Source organism: Macaca mulatta, chromosome 15 (genome assembly GCF_049350105.2).
Source record: "Macaca mulatta isolate MMU2019108-1 chromosome 15, T2T-MMU8v2.0, whole genome shotgun sequence".
NCBI classification, from domain to species: Eukaryota; Metazoa; Chordata; class Mammalia; order Primates; family Cercopithecidae; genus Macaca; species Macaca mulatta.
Window position 1 is genome coordinate 126,628,033 of NC_133420.1, and position 6,717 is coordinate 126,634,749.

Here is a 6,717-nt window from a genome sequence, read left to right on the forward strand (position 1 = left end):
GTAAAACCACCAGGGCAGAGTTTATAGCTCAGAAAAACTTTCGAGCTTATATGGAGAGGATTTCCCTGTTTTGGTTTTTAAGGGGATCATACAGATAACCAGGGAGGGTTGATTATCTGGTTCTATTTCCTTTCTGTGGTCTCAAAATCTTTTAAAAGAATATTTTATGTGTTTGTTTTTAAAATTGGTGAATGAATAGGCCTCACTTTTTATAATACCTGGGCTTCTCAGAACCATGAGTCACTGACGTATTATCACCAGAGCCAGGCATAAAATCTGACATTTAATTAGCACAGGTAAGAGCCAGAGCCTTTGTCTCCTAGAAATGATCAAGCACAAAAGCACCCACGAAGCACCGGGCAAAATGCCCTCCTGGAAGCTGGTGGGGTAGGAAGGTGTGGCGGCCCAGCCCTGCCCGGGCAACCTGCCTGCTGCGTGACTCACCTGCCTTTTATTCCTTTCAGGGTGAATCCAGCTGAGCCTCATTCACACTGAAGTGGAGAGACTGCCCTGGGGAGCCTCCGGGCTTTATCTGCACGGCCTTGGTGCTCACATTCCAGTTCTCCTAGTACCCTCTGGCTCCCAGAGTGCAGTTTGCCAAGCAAGTGATGGGCACTGGGAGAGGGACCAGGCAAGAGCCCAAAAGCTCAGCTTCCTTTCCTAAGCCCTGCTGGCCTAACGTGCATTTATTTATTCACTTTAGAAAAGAGCCTGTCCCCACCCTTGATTCTGTACCTCCCACTGCCCTGACCACCCTCATCTGTAAAATGGGGCGTAGAGGAGCCCCCATCTCCTAGGGCAGTGGTTTTCAAAGTGGGTTCCCCTGTATCCCTTGTGAAGTTTTGTTTTTTTGTTTGTTTTTTGTGTGGGTTGTTATTGTTGTTGTTGTTTGGGGTAGGGCAGGGGACGGAGTCTTGCTCTGTCACCCAGGCTCGAGTGCAGCGGCGTGATCTCGGCTCACTGCAACCTCTGCCTCCCGGGTTCAAACAATTCTCCTGCCTCAGCCTCCTGAGCAGCTGGGATTACAGGCGTGCACCACCACACCAGCTAATTTTTGTGTTTTTAGTAGAGACAGGGTTTTGCCATGTTGGCCAGGCTGGTCTGGAACTCCTGACTTCGTGATCCGCCCGCCTCAGGCTCCCAAAGTGCCGGGATTACAGGCATGAGTCACTGCGCCCGGCCCACCTTGGGAAGTCTTTAGAAAGCAAATTCTGGAACCCTGTCCCAGACCTACTGAATCAGAAACTGGGGTTATATTCAGCAATCTGAGCTTTCAGGAGCCTCCAGGTGATTCTGATAAAGCTGGAGTTTGAGAAGCAGCATCATAGGATTGTTAGGAAGATGACCTCAGGAGCACGTGTGAAATACTCAGAACAGTGCCCACGCCTCAGAGTTCCTTAGCTATTGGAAACCCAGGAAGTCACAGACAGAGACACTCTTCCTCTGGAGCAACCCCAGGACAGGTGCATCTGCAGGCCGAGCCTCTTACAGCACAGAGCCTTCTCCGTCTTCACCACTCACTAAAGTGACGCAGGGTGTCAAGCGGAAAAAATGCAAGTTCCTACATCAGTAAGGAAAGGCTTTATTAATGCAAGATATTGCAACAAGGAGATGCTCAAAGCCGAAACCAGAAGTATCTCAGGAAAAGGGTGGGTCAGCAATGCTTTTTTACACAGAGACCATGGGACAGCTGGCTGTGAAAAGAGTAAGGAGGGGTGGTAAAAGCTGCTGTATGGGGATCTTGAAGAAACTTTTTTGTTTTTTGAGACAGGGTCTCCCTCTATTGCCCAGGCTGGAGTACAGTGGTACAATCATAGCTCACTGCACCCTCAACCTCCTGGGCTCAAGCCAGCCTCTCACTTCAGCCTCCTGAGTTGGTAGGACTACAGGCATGCACCGCCATGCTTGGCTATTTTTATTTATTTTTTGTAGAGACAAGTTCTCCCTGTGTTCCTCAGGCTGGTCTCGAACTCCTGACCTCAGGCAATCCTCCCACCTCCGCCTTCCATAGTGCTAGGATTACAGACATGAGCCACTCACTACACCTGGCCAGGGTCTTGAAACTTAAAAGGCTGTGTCAAGCTTTGCAAGGGAAATGCAAGGCGGGAAATGTTGCCAGTATTCAGGTACGTGAGGCAGGGATCTGAGGCTGAGATGGAGCAAAGAAGTCACAGTGTGGGAAGTTCCCAGGGAGCGTAGGGCCCAACTGTCTAGTCAAGCCAGCCTTGAGTTTTTTTTTTTTTTTTTTAATTTTTAAATTTTTTAAAAAAATTTTGAGACAGAGTCTCACTCTGTTGTCCAGGCTGGAGTGCAGTGGCGTGATCTCGGCTCATTGCAAACTCTGCCTCCAGGGTTCAAGCAATTCTCCTGCCTCAGCCTCCCGAGTAGCTGGGATTACAGGCACTCGCCACCACGCCTGGCTAATTTTTGTGTTTTGAGTAGAGGTGGTTTTTCACCATGTTGGCCAGGCTGGTCTCAAACTCCTGACCTCAAGTAATCTGCTCGCCTCAGCCTCCCAAAGTGTTGGGATTACAGGCAAGCCACCGGGCCCGGCCAGCCTCGAGTTATAATAAACACAAAGTTTTCATCAGCATTGTCAAGAAACTGATTTTTATTTATGCCATGTGTAGCAGGATGTTTATAGCCCCTACTAACAACAGGTCTTAATTCCTGGCCCCTGAAGCTATTATCTTATACAGCAAAGACTTTGTAAATGTGAATCTGTGAAGAGTTCTGAAATGGAATGGTTATCCTGGGTTACCTGGGTGAGCCCTAAATGCAATCACAGGTGTCTTTATAAGAGGGAGGGAGATTAGACACAGACAGAAGAAACGGGAGGGAGATTGAATACAGACAGAAGAGATGGCAACGTAGTCACAGAGGTTGGAGTGATGCAGCCACAAGTCAAGGAATGCGAGCAACCACCAGTGCTGAGAGAGGCAAGGCACAGATTCTCCCCTAGAACCTCAGGAGGAATGAAGGGAGGGAGCCCTATCACACCTGGTCTTTAGCCCAGTGACGCTGATTTAGGACTTCTGGCCTCCATAACTGTGACTGAATAAAGGACTCCTGTTTCAAGCCACCAAGTTTGTGGGGATTTGTTACAGCAGACACAGGAAATGAATACACCTTGTTTCTTGAAAAGACTGTTTGAGGTTTGAAGAATTTTTTAGATTTGGCTGAGAGTTTGTGGATTACTCTTTTAGAGGAGGAGAGAAATTCCACCATTTCTCTTGTGAATTGGTTTCCTTGTTACCTACTATACAAAAATGCTTCACCATAGTTCCATTTAAATATATCTGTCCTGTTCGATTTGCTGTAGAACTGAAATTACTATAGTGAACCACATATTTAAATATGGAAAGGCTGAACCTCAGAAAGCTGTTAGGAAAGCTAAGAATGTGGAAGCGAATGCTCATGCTACACCAGAAGAAGAGAACTGGTACCGAGTAAGAGCTGAATTCTCATTGACTGATTTACTACGTGCTCAATGAATTGGCTGATAGTTGAACTCTACAGGAAAAGCACAGTTACAGTAACCCAGAAAAGTAGTTACTTCATAAGTGGTTTCATATGAACCTCAAATCATAAACAGGCTGTTTGCTGTATGATTATCAATGGTGATAAACCATTTTGCAAGTGGGCAGTTTGCTGGATAATGCTTCTTACGAGTAATTCTTGGCTCAGTGAATTTAAACAAATCAGAGGGGGTTATATTGGGGAGAGGTGTTAAGTGATGTCAGGGTCTTGAATGCCACCACACTAAGTTCACCAGTTCCCCTATGGTTTAAAACTTCCAAAGACTGGGTAAAGAATTATATCCTTATTTATTTTTTTATTTTTACGACACAGTCCCACTCTGTTGCCCAGGCTAGGGTGCAATGGCACAATCTCGGCTCACTGCAACCTCCGCCTCCCGGGTTCAAGCGATTCTCCTGCCTCAGCCTCCCAAGTAGCTGGGACTACAGGCATGCACCACCACACCCGGCTAATTGTTTTTTGTATTTTTAGTAGGGATGGGGTTTCACTATGTTGGCCAGGCTGGTCTCGAACTCCTGACCTCAAGTAATCCACCCGCTTCTGCCTCCCAAAGTGCTGAGATTACAGACGTGAGCCACCATGCCTGGCCTATATCCTCTTTTAATAGTGAGTAAAAGAAAGCCACACAGATGCACGTGAGAATAGACTTTCACAGGCACTGCGTTTTAAATAGGAATCAGGAAGTTCTGCCAACTCCATTTTAGTAAAGGCATAGCCAAGGCTCGGTTGCTTCACTAAAATGTGACCATTTTAAAATTTATCACTCATCAAAATTATTTTGCAAAGAAATAGGAAGAGACGAGTAAGGAAAGAAACAAATATTTAAATATATCTGTCCTGGCTAGTAATACCACATTTCTGTAATGCATTTTTTTACAGATATGAATAGATACAAAGAGGTGTCCTAAGTTGAAGCAATAACGTCTTCCACCCTCTTGCTTATTGGCTTTCTCCCATATTTCTTCTGCTTTTAAATATTTCTGGTATAATTTTAGATTTTGAGCACACTTGGTTTGAAAAGTGTCTATGTTTTCTCCACTACATTTGTCTCACATTCCAAAAAACCAAGCGGATGCCATTCTTCAGGGCAGCACCTGCCACTCGTCTGCTGTCAGGCTACTGCTTAAGGCGCAGATCTTCATGGCCTGGCAGGTTTCTCCACCCTACAATCTTAGGGAGCTGTGGCCCAAGGGCAACTGTAAAACCCACGTGTTAGAATAACTTAGCTTTCTTGTGATAGACTGAGTAAACAAATAGACAATGGCCACAGTATATGGCAATAGAACTCTGACCCACGGAAGAAATGAAGCATAATATCTGCAGAGACCAACTCAGAACAGTCAGGACTTACTCAGTGACTGACAACTTCCTCATTTTTGCCTCTGCTTCCAACCCAGGACAAACCAGAAAACCCAAACATGCTCCACAAACAAATCACATAAGATGCTCCATCTCTAGTTATCCCTCCTCCAGCTTCTCCATGATGACACTCTGCAAAGAGGACATATCTGAAGTTGCCCCCTTTTTCCCCTAAAGCTTTTCTTCTCCCTTGTCTTTGAATTATCTCCCTTGTCATAGCAAGTTCTGAATATATGGCCTCTGTGTGTTCTTATGTGGTGGTCTTCATTTATTTCCACATGTGAATGGTGATTGTGTTCAACACAATGATTAATTTTTAAAAAAGAAAAAAAAAAAAACTCCAGCTATTTATAGTACAACACGCTTTTGTTTTGTTTTTGTTTTTGTTTTTGTTTTGAGAAGGTATCCCAGGCTGGAGTGCAGTGGCGCATGCTCTGCGTCACCATGCCTGGCTAATTTTTGTTGGTTTGTTTTGTATTTTTGGTAGAGGTGTGATTTCGCCATGTTGCCCAGGCTGGTCTCAAACTCCTGGGCTCAGGAGATCCACCTACCTTGGCCTGCAATACAATATACTTTTGTATTTTTTATATAACCACCTGAGAGCTTTGGCCCCTAGTTGTGTTTGAGAGGGAAAAGCTGCTATTTCTTTAAAGGAAGGACATATAATTATTAATAAATTGATTTTTTAAAGCATGTATTTGCCTGATGGTGCTTCTGAGAAGTTGTCGGCTTGTTTTTAATTTGCTAAAAGAAAATCCATAGCCAAATTAAATTTAAGAGAATTTAATTGAGCAAAGAACGATTCGTGAATCTGGCAGCCTCTGGTGCCAGACTAGGCTGAGAGAGACTCCAGTGCAGCCACATGGGGGAAGATTTATAGACAGAAAAGGGCAAGTGAGGCATAGAAACTGCAGGACTGGTTACAGCTTCATGTTTGCCTTATTTGAACATGGTTTGAACAATTGAACCTCTTTGATTCACAGAACTTCGGGGATGGGCACAAGAGCAGGCTACAGTCTGTTTACACCTCCATTTAGGTGACAATTCGCTATATACAGAGAAACCTTCAAGCCATATGTAAATAATATAGGGAGGCAGCTTTAGGCTAAACTTGATTTAACAAATTTTCAAATTAACAAGTAAAAACTGTGCATATTATTCAATTTAATCTTTAAGAGTTTATTAATCAATATGCATTATAACTTCATTTTTGTAAAAAAAAAAAAAAGATATGCCTAGGAAAGGGTTATGGAGAGGGGACAAGGGACGTTTATTTTCTAAAACATATTTTTTATAATGGATGTTTTATATAACTTTAGAAAGAATTAGAAACGTTTCTGAATTATTAATGATTTCCTTAAATCTTTAGCTACATATATTTCTCCATAAAGAGCAGTTCCTCAAACTGCATCACCTCAACCCTGATATTAAATATTTTATTTTATTTTATTTTTTTACTTTTTGAGACAGAGTTTCACTCTGTGGCCAGGCTGGAGTGCAGTGGCACGATCTCAGTTCAATGCAACCTCCGCCTCCCGAGTTCAAGCAATTCTCCTGCCTCAGCCTCCTGAATAGCTGGGACTGCAGGCGCGTGCCACTACGCCCAGCTAATGTTTGCCTTTTTAATAGAGACGGGGTTTCACCATGTTGGCAAGGATGGTCTCGATCTCATGACCTCGTGATCCGCCCGCCTCGGCCTCCCAAAGTGCTGGGATTACAGGCGTGAGCCACCGCGCCCGGCGGATATTAAATATTTTTAAAGCAAAGTTATTAAATCTCAAAAGAAGCACACTTTGAATACTGAGGAAGAGACGTTGT